This window comes from Octopus bimaculoides, chromosome 16, assembly GCF_046866305.1.
Source record: "Octopus bimaculoides isolate indiv1 chromosome 16, ASM4686630v1, whole genome shotgun sequence".
In the NCBI taxonomy this organism is placed as follows: domain Eukaryota; kingdom Metazoa; phylum Mollusca; class Cephalopoda; order Octopoda; family Octopodidae; genus Octopus; species Octopus bimaculoides.
The window spans coordinates 12536543-12551542 of record NC_142943.1 but is presented as its reverse complement, the minus strand read 5'-3'; the positions used below and the strand labels follow the sequence as shown (position 1 = coordinate 12551542).

Here is a 15000-nt window from a genome sequence, read left to right as displayed (position 1 = left end):
AACACGCATACCCACAAAGTACACGCGCGCGCGCATACACACAAAGCCTGAAAGCTAAACACACACACACACACATACACACACACGTTATGTTAGCATCAGAAAAAATAAAAGCAAAAAAAGAATAAAAATAAAAATAAACAATGAAAACAAAACAACAACAGGAGAACAAGATTTCAGGCTTCACAATATAGCAATGATATTTGACGACATATCATGCAAAAGTAAATCTGCTGGAGGATTTGAAATCATTGAAAATGAAGTGAACGACAACCAGTGCATGAGTTTATTGGCAATATGACCTTCCCAAAGAATAACACTGTATGTGTGTGTGTATACTTGCACTCAATCGGTTACGGCGACGAGGGTCCCAGCTGATACGATCAACGAAACAGCCTGTTCGTGAAATTAACGTGCAAGTGGCTGAGCGCTCCATAGACACGTATACCCTTAACGTAGTTCTTAGGGAGACTCAGCGTGACACAATGTGACAAGGCTGGGCATTTGGATTACAGGTACAACTCATTTTTTTTTGCCAACTGAATAGACTATAGCAAAGTGAAATAAAGTGCCTTGCTCAAGGACACAGCGCACAGCCAGGTATCGTACTCGCAACCTCGCAATCATGAGCCGCATATCCTAAACTCGTAGCCACTCGCTTTCATTGTGTGTGTGTGTGTGTGTGTGTGTGTGTAAGTAAAAACGATTCTAACAGAATAGTAATGGTCTACACCAATAAAACGAAATTTATTGATTTATTGGAATAAAATAACTTTGACACAGTGCCCAATGTTTCATGCAATAAGTACAGAATAAAACTTTTCTTATTCCCGATTAAGAAATTTGTTTGAAATAACGGAAATTCTCCTAAAGTGTGCATACATTTTCTGGGCGGACTCTAGCGTAGGCTCGAAACGTTAAAGACTTTTTCAATTCCCGAGCGTTATACTAATACATCTGTTTGTTTTCTACACCACCTGTCTTCGTTTGTTGTTTTTTTTTTTAATTCTCCCTATATATATATATATATAAACATTATTATTTCTAAATCTCTCTCTATATAGCAATATAATACAATGTCTGCAAGTTGATGAGTACCACATATTCCCCTCCATTTTCTTATTGCTATATAAATTAAGGGTAAAATTTCCTTTTACCCGCACCCATTTGTTACACTTGGTAAAAACACTAGTGTAATAGTTACTGGGTATCCTTCCGGCAGTATATTGGATAGATATTATCCCTTATTGGGTTGGATTCACAACCCCTAACTTTTTTGGATTATATATATATATATATATACATACATAGACGACAGAATAGGTATCAGGCTTTAAAATAATAAATAATAACTACTAGGGTTAACTCGTTCGACTAAAATTTCTCAAGGTGTTGCCCCAGCATTGCCACAGTCTAATGACTGAAACAAATAAAAGATAAAAAGTGTATTACAATATCGATTTACTGCACCGGATTAAGACCCAGAGAACCCCCTAAGCACTTAAAAGATTTTGGCGCCCCCCCCATATATATGTAATTAAAAATTTAAACAATAATAAACCATAAAATAAATTCATATTTTTTTAAAATGAAAGAAATCTAACAGTAAGATGGAAAATAATACTTGTTTTTATATACGACCAAGTTTATTTATATTTCAACAGTTTTCTCCTACTTTTGTTTAATCTCAAAGTCTTTGATAGGATCCTCACTATGGTACCATGAACACTTTGAAATGATATTTTCAATTATATAAATTATATAAACCACTTTGAATATTATTTTAGCAAGTTTAACGTGATTTCTTTTGTGCCGTAAACCGTTTACCATTTCTGTAGTGTCCCTTTCTTTTGATGTCCTAAGTACGTGTTTATTTTGCTTTATGCTTAATCCAGTACTATCCATGTGAATACATTGTTTCCTCCGATCAGAAATTTTGCTAAACAAATTAAAGAAAGAGGAGTTAATTTGGAAGCCAGGAGGAAATGGGCGGCAGTGATTTGGCCTACTCTTCTAAATTTGAAAGCTTTACAGAAACGACAATTTGAGTGTAGCACACCATTTTGTACAGAATTATCATTTTTATAGGAATAGGATGGATCATATCTGAAAGCAGCTCCTGGTGTTGCGAAGAGCGAATTTACATGTGATCTATTTCTAAGAGCTATTGTATTGGACCTCTGTATAATCTGGCGTGTTAAACGTTGTTCGAATGATTCAGCATTAAGTATTACAGCATGCCTTAGCTGATATTGGGAAAATCTCATCTCCCTTCTCTCTTGAGACTGACGTGCTGCGGCATGCATCTGCTGACCTTGAGAAAGTTTCGTCTCCTTTCACTGTCGAGACACTAGCCTTTGTTTTCTGTAATCGTCCTCGCTTTATACGTGTTTCTGGAGGGATTACATCTTTTCTTTGGTGGCATATTTTTTCAATATTGTAAACAAAAAATTATGAACATAGAAAAAATATACATTAATCTCTATTTTTGTAAGCAATTGTAAATATATATTATGTCCGTATTTTTGTATGCTGTGTAAATTTATGAAATATAAGCAAATGAACGAAATAGCTCATGTATGGAACTGCTAATTTAACGGTAAATGCTACAATAATTATTACAGAGAGACAAAGAATTTTATGTCTTACCTTGCAACTTCTGCGATAATTATCATCCGGTCACACTTCACGCATGTCAGTCGTCCATAAAGTATATAAAACAAGCAGCAACAACAAGGAGAAAGAGACGAAAATAAAATAACACGTGACAAAAAATTTTTTTTTTCTAAAAACGTTCAATGACGTTAACTGGAGTGTGGGGTTCGAGTAGACATCATTCCACCTTTTGATTTATCATTACCATTCTTTTCGTTCGATTTTATTTTTCCTCCACTTTTGTTTATCCTGTCCTTGTGTTGTTCCCTCTGCGTTTCGACCCTGTGTAGTTAATAAAAAAATTAAGTCGTCAGGTATGTATATGTATGTGTATGCGTGTGTGTTTAATAACAAACCTTATATAGTTTGTCTGTACTTTTGTATGCAGGATAAATTAAGGAAATAGAAGCACTTGTACAGAGAGACAAAGAATTTTATATTTTACCTGCCAACCTTGCAATTGCTGCGATAATTATTAATCGGTGATGGAACAGTAAATGTGTATTGTTTTAAAGGAAATGAAAATAAAATTTCGTATTCACACTTCACGCATGTCACTCGTCAAGTATGTATGTGTAGATCTGTGAGTGTTTAATAACGTTCCGTGATAATATGCCTGTATTTTCGTATGCAGTGTAAATTAATCCCCCCAAAATTACAGTATCGAAATGTGATTTTTCAGTTTTGATACTGAAATAGTGGAAAAGTTTCATTTTTAAAGTGAAAGTATTTGACATGAGTGTTTTTGTTTCACTTTTGACACGCAATACTTAAATAGTGGAGGAGATATTATGTTGATGTGGGCTCGAACTATGCAAGAAGTTAAAGATTTTTTTGACTAAAACACAACTGGGACCCTAAGTAAGGCATGTGTAAAATTTGAATGAAATTGGTTGTGTAGTTCTGGAGTTTTAGGGATTCACACAGACACACAGATATTCATTCTCATTCTATATATACATACATACATACATACATACATACATACATACATACATACATACACACACACACACACACACACACACACACACACACACACACACACACACACACACACACACACACACACACATATAGTTAGTAATAAGTATAAAGACACACATGCACATTTATATTTTAGATAATTGTATAGATGGATGGATTGATAAGGACAGAAAGTTACCGATAGACCGATATCGACAGGTAGTTAGATAGAAGATAGATAGACAGAGATAGATAGATAGAGTGTGTGAGAGAGAGAGAGGGGGAGAGAGACAGAGAGATAGGAAGTGACGTTATTCTGACTATAATATTTAACTCCCAGTTGTCACCAGTAGGTGTCGCTGTAAATATCGAATATTTACTGTTGTATCAGTTACTCTGTATGTCATTTCAGTAGTTCTCAAGGGACATACATACGTAAGAAGACACACACACACAAATGTAGACAGGCACAAGCGTACATAGATACACAAGCAGACACGTGCGCGACATACACATATATACGCACTTACACACATGCGCATATATTCACATAACACCATCACCACCATCACCATCATCATCGTCACCGTCATCACCACCACCATTACGGTCAGCATCAATAAACAGTAATATTACCGTTATCAACGTCCCCCACCCCATCGCGCAGACACAACCACTACACGTAGTGGCAGACCCGTCCTCACTAGAAAAATACCACCTGCAAGGCACCACCATCCATCCATCCATCCGTCCGTCTGTCTGTCTGTCCAGCCATTCATCCAACCAGCCGACCGACCGACCGACCGATCAGCCAGCCGACTGACCGGCCAACCAACAGAGTCGATACCTTACAAACTTCTTCTGTGTTTGTTTGTATGCTTTGCGCGCGGACGTTTGTAACATGCTTGTGTGTGAATATGTGTGTGTCTGTGTGCGTGTTAGTTTGTGTGAATGTGTGCATGCTTATGTGTGGCTATGCACATGTGCGTGTGTTCATGTGTGCATGATCATGCGTTCATGTATGTATATATATATATATATATATATATATATATATATATATATATATATATATATATGTGTGTGTGTGTGCGTGTCTGTATGTTTGTTTGTATGAGCAATACACTTAATGTTTACATTACTATCGTGCATTTTCCATGCGCACGCATATGCACTTACTCTCTTCATCACTCACTCACTTACTCACTAACTGCCACACACGCGCACTCACTCACTCACTCTGCATTTAACTCTTTCTCCTTTCTCCCCCTTCCTCTTTCCACGCCTCTCCTTATCTCCGTTGTGCAAATTCCGCTATCGTATTCTTTTGCATTTAGGAATTTGGGTCAGGGTTGCAATAAATGAATAAATAAACAAATGAATAAAAATTAAGTAGCCCCTATACACTTAAGAGTAAAGTGGTCCCTAAATAGAGTATAATAGCTTTTATTGGCTCATTGCTATTAAGGTCAATGCGCAGCAAATGGTATGCAAACATGCATAAACTAGCTCCTTCTCATGAAAGGGTTAACTGATTATGAGCCAGCGTATGCAGTTAATATGCCGGTTTATTGACGGAGTCGTTAGAGCGTTTGGATAAAATATCTCACACCATTTGTTCTGACTTTCAGCGTTTTGAGTTCAAATCCCACCGAGGTCAAATTTGTATTTTATTCTTTCAAGTTCGATGAAATAAAATCCCAGTCCAGGTCGGTGGATTGACAGAATTGTTTAGACGGGCGGGTAAGATGCCTCGCGGTGTTTGTTCCGACCCCTTGAGTTTTAAGTTCAAATCCCGCCGGGGTCAACTTTGCTTTTTTATTCTTTCCAGGTTTGATAAAATAAAATATCAATTCTGGGTGGTGGATTGGCAGAACTGTTTAGGGCGTCGGACAAGATGCCTCGCGGTGTTTCTTCCGACTTTTTTTGCGTTTTGAGTTCAAATGCTGTCGAGGTCAACTTTGCTTTTTATCCTTTCAAGGTTGATTAAAAACATCGATCGAGGGTGAGGAATTGGCGGAACTGTTAGAGGATAGAATAAGATGCCTTGTGGTGTTTGTTCTGGATCATTTGTTCTGACAACAACTCATGCAGCAACACCGGTTCACAGCTGGATCGGTGCAGATGCAGGCTATATATATACGAATTCTTCCTATGACCTTAAACGACACTAAGTCCAACCACACACATACATAAACAGCCACAACCACACACGCACACACATGTATATACGACTAGCTTCTTTCAGTTTTACGTCTACCATATCCGTTCATAAGGCTTTGGTGAGCTTTGTGAACCCAGAACCATATGGTTGGAAAGCAAACCGCTTACCACTTAGCCACCATTTTTGTTTCGTTTTTACTTCCCTACTCATTGTGATTGGGACAGAGATAGCCATCTGCAAGAAAGAGCTTCACCAAGTAGAATTGCTTGTTCATTCAACAACGCATTTCCTTCGCCGTTCTTTAGAGCAACGCATTCGCCATTTTCGTCTAACGGGACTACAAAACATTTGCATGACTCGCTGTAATATATTTATTTCTCTTAGTAACTAAAGTAACGACTTGATCAAACGAGGAAAGACAAAGGAAGAAAGAGTATGTTTCAAGCGTGTGTACTTAATATAAACTTCAATATACTATCAATCAACGTGAACAATGATATTATTATGAAGTATCAATATTTTCCCGTTGTACAATAGTGGAACAGAGTGTTAGTAACCAGGCTGTAGGTATCCAACTAAATAGTCTGATATTAATAATGTTGATATTAATAATGTTGTTACATAATGAAACAAAAGCAGATGTAACGGAACATATATAATTTGTATGTGTATATATATATATATGTATATATATATATATATATGTACATTCATACATTTACACACACAAATGTGGTAAACGAATATATATATATATATATATATATAATATAATATACACACGTACATTTACACACACATACATGTGCACATGTTGTATTGTCTGTCTGTCTGTCTGTCTCTCTCCCTCCCTGTCTCTCTGTATAATAGCGACGGTCATGCTGGTGCACCACCTTGACGAGTTTAGTGGAAAGAATCAGTCCCAGTAATTAATGCTTTAAAACCTGGCACTTATTCTGTCGATATCTTTTGCCAAACTGTGAAGTCACTGGGACATAGACAAACCAACTACTACAGTGGGACACACACACAGATATATATATATATATATATATATAAATATATATATATATATATATATATACGACGGGCTTATTTCAGTTTCTGATAACCGAATTTACTCTCAACGCTTTGGTCGACTTCGGGCTATGACAGATGACTCTTGCCTAAGGTGCCACGTCGTGGAATTGAACCCGGAGCCATGTGATTGGGAAGCAAATTTCGGGGCTAATGCAGATTCACACCTCTCCTTGAAAAATACATTAAAACATTTTTTTTTTCGGATTCCTACGTTTTAGATATTGGAGATTACGAATATGCAAAAAAAAAAAAAAAAAAAAAAAAGAGAATATTTCACTACCCCCACCTCTCTTCCCCAATTTTAATTTTTGATTTTGTTGACTTCACAGAGATCGTAGCGAATTGACGAACATACGCAAATCGAAATTAAATACAGACAAAAACATTAAAGTGAAAAGAATTTGCGTTTTACGTGTGTTCGCCTTAAATAATCGTAAATAATATTTTAATGTAAATTAAATATACACCATTTTAGGAGAAACAAACAATGTTTAATAATTAATGTTATAAAGCTTAATCAGGGGTTTAAATTTCACCCCTCCCCCAAGTTTAGATTTTGAACTTTTTCATCCATTTATTTATTTGTTTGTCTATCTATTTAATCCCTGTCCGTTAATTTATAAAATACTATCAGCTGAGCCCGGTTTCACCCGGTCAGAGAACGACGCGAAGAGAGAAACGAAGACACAAAAAAGAGGAAGAAGTGGATGCGAAGTGGTGTTTGGGCGACGGATCTTGGTAGAAAAAAAAAGAATGTCATGGTGAGTTAGTAAGGAGAGCAAAGCAAGACTGGACTTACGTGGGCTGGCAGGACGATGAAAAAATAGCGGAGTTGAAATTGGAGCAGTTGAAGTTGCCGTTGTTATCATTGGAGTACCTCTTGGTAGACAACATTCTTCGTCCTTCCCTCGGGTGCACAAATAGAAAGACCATGGGGACAGCCAACGTACAGTTGTGCGTGTGAGAATACTTGCTCTGTCAGATTCAAACCAACCGCTTGCACTGATTGTCCCTGCGCCTTGTTGATTGTCATGGGAAAGCAGAGTTTGATGGGAAATTGCATCTGTTTAAACTTGTAGGTCGTATCGGAGTGGGTAAGGGACATGAGATTTATAAGTATGTCTTAGCCAGCGGCCGGTTCATTCAAGATTGTTGCCTACAGAACTCGGGAGCACAATTTTTTGATAATCATCCGCGTACCATTGCACATTATTGGAGCATCTAAATTCCTTAGCAGCATGATTGGCGTGCCAACTTTCAGATGCAGTTCGTGAGATGGTAGTTCTGCGAGTCCCCCCTTTTGTCAGATTTGTCATGGGCCGACCGGTCTATATCAGATACATTGGAAGCTGAATTAAATTTTTCATCAACACAGGGGAGCCGAAATAAATTTTTTCAATGTTCAAGGGAAGCCAAATCGCGAAAAAGGTTGAGAAACGCTTATCTATAACGATGGTTTTTATTTAGGCACATCGTAAAAGTAATTATAATAAATTGCTTAATATAAAGAAAAGTATGTTTTTTCAAGCAAATACAGTTAGAAAAATATTTACCATTTCAAGTCATCACTAAAAACAAAGCTCATCAATTTTTGAATGAAATAATAATTTTATTCTTTTATTCTAATTTGTAAATTTTGCCCGAGAAATAAAGCAAATAATCACCAAATGCATTGTTAAAAATCTGCAACTCGATAGCAAATATCTCCAAATTGACTAGAAATGCATAAATTTAATAATAACAATCTTTTTGAGATTCCGGTTCGAATGACATGAGTGTTTTTGTTTCACTTTTGACACATAATGCTTAAATAGTGGAGGAGATATGATGTTGTTGTGGGATGGAAGTATGCAAGAAGTTAAAATTTTCTTTTTGACTAAAACACAATCGGGACCCTAAATAAGGCATGTGTAAAATTTGAATGAAATTGGTTGTGTAGTTCTGGAGTTTTAGGGATTCACACAGACATACATTCTCAATTTTATATATATATAGATATTTGTCAACTAAATGTGGCGGTCCTATAGAGGACGGTGTTACTGTTATTTTTAGCCCCAGGAAGACATTCATATCTATCTCTTTATGCACATAACTATATGCTTATTGAATTTAAAATTTTGAAAATGTGGTTTCTTGCATATTCGGAATCTCCGTCATCTTATTTCTTTGTTGCCCACAAGGGGCTAAACATAGAGGGGACAAACAAGGACAGACAAAGGGATTAAGTCGATTACATCGACCCAGTGCGTAACTGGTACATATTTAATCGACCCCGAAAGGATGAAAGGCAAAGTCGACGTCGGCGGAATTTGAACTCAGAACGTAACGGCAGACGAAATACCGATTTCTTTATTACCCATAAAGGGCTATACAAAGAATTTTCAAGACATCACAAAACATAAAGACAGTACAAAGCGCAAACATAAAATCGGGGTAATTAAAATAAAATGATAATATGCAAGAATGAAGAAAATGAGGCGCAATGTCCACTCGATCCCCAAAGTCGGGTTGTTACATTTATCCAGTTTTTCACTTTTACGTTCAACGTCATGTAAACATTTTAACGGTTTTGTAACTCAAAAAATCCAAACACTCGCGTTACCTTTCTTCCATTAATCATTGTTACGTCCGTCCTTAACAACTGCAAATAACCAGTTCTAGTGGGTGGTGTCTCCACCAACCATATCCGTTTCGTTATTATATTTTCACCAAATTCTTTTATGCACTCGAAGCATCTTTCCTCACGTATCAAAATGCATTTTTCAGCACATTTCTCTGGCATTTTCACTCTTATTATTTCTTCTAACCTTTCGACTTTTCTCTCCATCTGCTCGCAGTTATCGTACTTTATCAAAAGCCCCTTGTATTTCACATCTTTATCCGTTCTCTCCTCCTCCTCTTGTACATTATTAGCTTCTGGCTTTTTTATCTCTTTTTTGTTTTCCGTTGACCGTTCCTTTGACTTATTTTTCCTTCGCTTTTTAGGGTTAGTAGCTCCATTTTCGTTCTTCTCCTTTGTTTTCTCTGTTTCACACTTCTGTCTCTCTTTTATTTCCTCAGTGTGGTCTACAATTCTTTCCTCCTCCGTTTGTGCTTTCTCTTGCTGTGGCTGTGTGAACTCATATAGAGGGCATTTGGTCTTCATATGACCTCTCTCCCCGCATATATAACAATTTGGTTTTCTTCCCTCGACTCCGACATTTAACGTTTTCTCGTCCTCCACTTCTATCTGGTAGGGAATTCTTTCTATGTCCTCGAATGTGGCAAAAAGCCACATTTCGAGTTCAAATCTCCACCATTTGCACACTTTTGTTTTCGCCACTGGTCCCAATTCCGGCTCCTCCTTGGTTGCAGCCAGCACTGTTGCAACCAACCACTCTGGTTTAATATCTGGTGTAACTCTGGGAATTCGTATTTTCACACTTCTTCCTCTATAGCTTGGTAGCAATGCTATTTTCTCACTTCTTAATATGGTGGTTGCATGCTTGGTTGCCTCTTCTAAGTGGCGAACCTCACATCAACCGTACCGAACTTTCTTCCTCTGTTGATGTACGTGGCTTCATTGACAATTTCACCCAGGCACTCCTCGATTTCCTCTTCTGTCACCATTTCAATTTTACAGGTTTCGACAGCCTGTGTACGATACACTACTGTCCTCAGAATTTTATTTTCTTTAGTCTCTTTGGGGGGACACAATTTGCATGAGTCTCCCTCAACTTCTATCAAATTCCTGCTTCTGGTCACCTCCTCCATATAAAACTTGATTAACTTGGTTTCCAGCGGCACTGGCTTCCTCACCGCAGTGGCCTTGGCGTAGCTCTCCATACTGGAGACACTACCACTTGCCATAGGTGGGGGGGAAAATAGCAGCTCACGTGAAATGCAACCGTAATAATTCCACAAAAATCACAATTATTCACCGAGACAGTTTTCACAAAGTAACACAACCGTATTCACAATAATTCACAGAGTCGTTATACCGCGAAGCATTTCGCCCGGCGTGCTAACGTTTCTTATTTCTTTATTGTCCAAAAGGGGCTAAACATAGAGGGGACAAACAAGAGAAAGAGATTAAGTCGATTACATCAACCCAGTGCGTAACTGGTACTTAATTTATCGACCTCGAAAGGATGAAAGGCAAAGTCGACCTCGGCGGAATTTGAACTCAGAACGTAACGGCAGACGAATTACCGCTAAGCATTTTGCCCGGCGTGCTGACGTTTCTGCCAGCTCACCACCGTCATCTAAAACACAGGGAAAAAAAATTCTAAAAAGTTCAAAATTTTAAGGGGGTAGGGGTTTAAAAAATTTTTGTGGGGTCATATCTGTAATCTCCGTCATCTAAAACGTAGGGATCTGAAACATTTTTTTCGAAAAAATGCATTTTTCAAGGAGAGCTGCGAAACTGCATCATCCCTCAAATTTCTTACCACATAGACACCCCTGCGTCTCTTACGATTAATTTATTTGGGGATAAATGAAAGTTAAATTTTTCATACAATGGTTGTATCAGGCATCATTTTAAGAAGCCTTGTTCTACATTGATACTCGATCTGCTAGAAATAGAAACCAAGTACTACTCAGACAACACCTTACCATGTTAAAAAAGGAAGGGCACCAAGATAATGTGATCCTTAAATACTATATTTTATCTTTATATTTTCATTTTTTGCTTGTTTCAGTCATTGGATTGCGGCCATGCTGGGGCACCGCTTCGATGGGTTTAGTCTTACAAATCAACCTCAGTACTTATTTTTCTTTAAAGCCAGGTACTTAATCTATCAGTCTATTTTGCCGAACTGCTAAGTTAAGGGGGGAAATAAACAAACTAACACCGGGTGTCAAGCGGTGGTGGGGAACAAACATAATACAAATACATACATAGCGTAAATACACATACACGCATATTTGGAAGTAAGCTTCTCAACCACACCTGCTCCTGTATGAAACAAACAAACAAACAGAAACCAGATTGGATGGCCATTGACCAAAAGTTTGGTGGATCAGAGTGGCCTTGGGTCCAACAACAGCGAAGACAGCGGAAGCGGCGACAACGACGACAACAGCGGCGACAATAAGTCGAACTAATATTTAATCTTGTGCGGCTCTTGCAATTAATTTCGAAGATATTTATCAATTTTGTTTGGCGCTTACTAGAATTAATTTCAAAGATATTTATCATTTTTTTCGCTAAAATTTGTTATAAAAAGAATACTAATATATTCAGTCACGTAAAATAATAATAATGAAAAAACAAAACAAAAAAAAAACAACGCTTCAACAACAAATGTGGGATAAATACATCATTGCTACGAGGGCAGCTAACTAGAATAGAAATAGTTAAGCTTGTATTAACATACTTAATGAAGGGATAATTAAAAAAATAAATCTCATTAGAAATAATGATGTGCTCAGAAAAAGACAATATTAACTCACTGACTCTAATTATTTTGATAATTTCGCGACGTAAGAGAGACAACTCGGAACATGTTTCGGTATAATCAGTCCTCCTCAGTGAAGCCTAGTTTTTAGTAAAATAGCGATGCGAGAATGAAGACGTAATATATATATAATACGTGAGCAGACGTGAAAAATTAAAATATTTAAAAGAAAATTAACAGAGACGCTGTCTGTATGTCTGTCTTAATATCTTGATATAAACGATATTTAAGTTAGTATTAGCATATTTACTGTAGAAAACCCTTTACTGATCTATAGATGCACTGAAAAACCCATCGAAAATATTGGTCCGCTGGAATTACACAGAGATGACATAAAAGTCACTCGCAGACTTTGGCACCCCCAGGAAGGTCAGCGTTGTTTCTCTCACAGTTGTACAGTCTAAACTTGGACCCATCAAATTTTCGACCAAAGCAAAGTAAATAAAGAACATTACTAGGTGACTTAATACTTGTGCTAGCAAGCATCGAATCTCATAGTGATGCTCTTTTGCTCTTAGCCTGGATTCGAACCTGGTATCTTAAAAGAAAATATCTAAACTAACGGTTAAAAATGAAAGAACAAAAAAAAAAAAGAAAGGAAGAAAGAAGTAGTTTCGTGTCGTACAAAACGTTATCTGGTTTCTGAGGACTTTTTCTTTTTGTGTGGCATGTAATATGAGGAGAGTGGAGGCGCAATGGCCCGGTGGTTAGGGCAGCGGACTCGCGGTCATAGGATCGCGGTTTCGATTCCCAGACCGGGCGTTGTGAGTGTTTATTGAGCGAAAACACCTAAAAGCTCCACGAGGCTCCGGCAGGGGATGGTGGCGAACCCTGCTGTACTCTTCCACCACAACTTTCTCTCACTCTTTGTTCCTGTTTCTGTTGTGCCTGTAATTCAAAGGGTCAGCCTTGTCACACTGTCACGCTGAATATCCCCGAGAACTACGTTAAGGGTACACGTGTCTGTAGAGTGCTCAGCCACTTGCACGTTAATTTCACGAGCAGGCTGTTCCGTTGATCGGATCAACTGGAACCCTCGTCGTCGTAAGCGACGGAGTGCCAACAACAACGTAATATGAGGAGAAATTCTGCATCTCTGATTCACCCTTCCACCTAGCCTTTAATTCGTTGGTCTAGGACTCCTCCACTTTATCGGTTATCCAACGTCCTACTGCCGACGTCTTCAATGTATCACTTGTACGAGAGGCTAAAAGGTTGCTTGCACTTGCTCAAGGTGCCACCCCAGTCTACGGACGGAAGGGGCGACTTACTCTCCCTTTTACGACGCAAGGTTATTAAAAATGATACTTCTCGAAGATGCCATGCATCGGAATCGAAACCAGGATTTCATGGTTATAAAAAGTGAACTTCTGAACCATTCGGCCACACACACCAATACTCGCAGAATACGATAGAATATTACATTTCTCAGAAGAAATAATTGGAACTTTATTTCTAAGTTACCGATAGTAATGCCTCTTTGAAAGCACTAGTCCTTTGGATTTACGCAGAGACGAGTTAAAAGTCATCGAATATTCGCCATTTGTACACTTCTGCACCACATCGGAGGTCACCGTGTTCACAGTTAAACAATATAAATATGAGAAACACTGCTTATCTTCACTTCCGTTTATAAACGTAGGCTGCGACTTTAATACATGGTGCAACCAGATTATATATATATATATATATATATATATATATATATATATATAGGAATAAGACACTTGATTACAATCGGAGATCAACCAATAGGAACAGAATGGTCAGCTTGCATTGCAAATACACACTCGAAAGATGACGTTAATTTGCAGCAGCAGCAGGTGCAGTAGTTGTGGTAGCAGCAGCAGCAGCAGCAGTAGTAGTAGTAGTAGGAGTAGTAGCAGTAGGAATGGTAGTAGGCTGTCTGTCGCCGATAGTTATATGTATAGTCCCGTTACATAAAAGTAAATAAATAAATAAATAAATGAAAAAGGATCGCTCTCTCTCCATTAATTTTTTTTTGTTTTGTTTTGTCTTGGCCTGTTGTAATCCATCCAGAATCCTGGTTCCAAGCATTTGCCCAAATATAGCACCATCAGTTCTCAGATTCACAACGAACCTTTTATTGGGTTACAAATGGGCAAATATAAGGACACAATTGTTACTGTCCGACTGATCCACTTTGCTTGTCTCCGCTGTGTCTCTCGATCATTTCAAATTATCAGTGTCAGTGGATGGTGGGAGCTGTAAGTGGTCATTCAGACTACTTGAAATAGCCGTCAAATTGCACTCAAAATACATCTTAAGATCGGGAAAAACACATTGGAAAACATATTTTCGAAAAAAAAAAAATAACATAGGATGGACATTTGGAACGCCTATTTGAGGGACCTGCTTGAGCAGAACTAACCTTAAACAACGACAGCTACAACAACGACAACAACAACAACAACAGCAGCAGCAAAAACAACAACAACAATAACAACAACGGCAGTGTAGTTAAGATGCACGCTTTGCAACCATGCGGTTTCGGATTCGATCCCGTTACGCAGCGCTTTGGGTTAGTGATTTCTACTATATACCCGGGTCGACAAATGCCTTGTGAATGAATTTGGTCGACGGAATAAGTGCAGAAGCCCGTCGTACACACACACACACACACACACACACACACACACACATATATGCATATGAGTACGTATATATGCATAT

At 37.9% G+C, this 15000-nt stretch overlaps 1 protein-coding gene across 4 annotated transcripts in view; it reads right to left on the bottom strand.

The window, feature by feature from the left end:
* The window catches only part of LOC106876462 (bifunctional peptidase and arginyl-hydroxylase JMJD5), a 50657-nt gene extending 38273 nt beyond the window's left edge, over positions 1 to 12384 (bottom strand). Inside the window, exons 1-2 of one of the 4 annotated variants that reach the window (XM_089364148.1) lie at positions 12302 to 12384; positions 2650 to 2937 (exon numbers count right to left, since the gene is read on the bottom strand). The gene's annotated coding sequence lies outside the window, so the exon portion shown is untranslated. Of the gene's footprint in view, positions 1 to 2649; positions 2938 to 3100; positions 3208 to 7664; positions 8870 to 12301 lie in introns of those variants that run through there. The other 3 variants (XM_089364151.1, XM_089364147.1, XM_089364149.1) reach the window with 3 other exon arrangements.
* Between the last annotated feature and the right edge of the window lie 2616 nt (positions 12385 to 15000).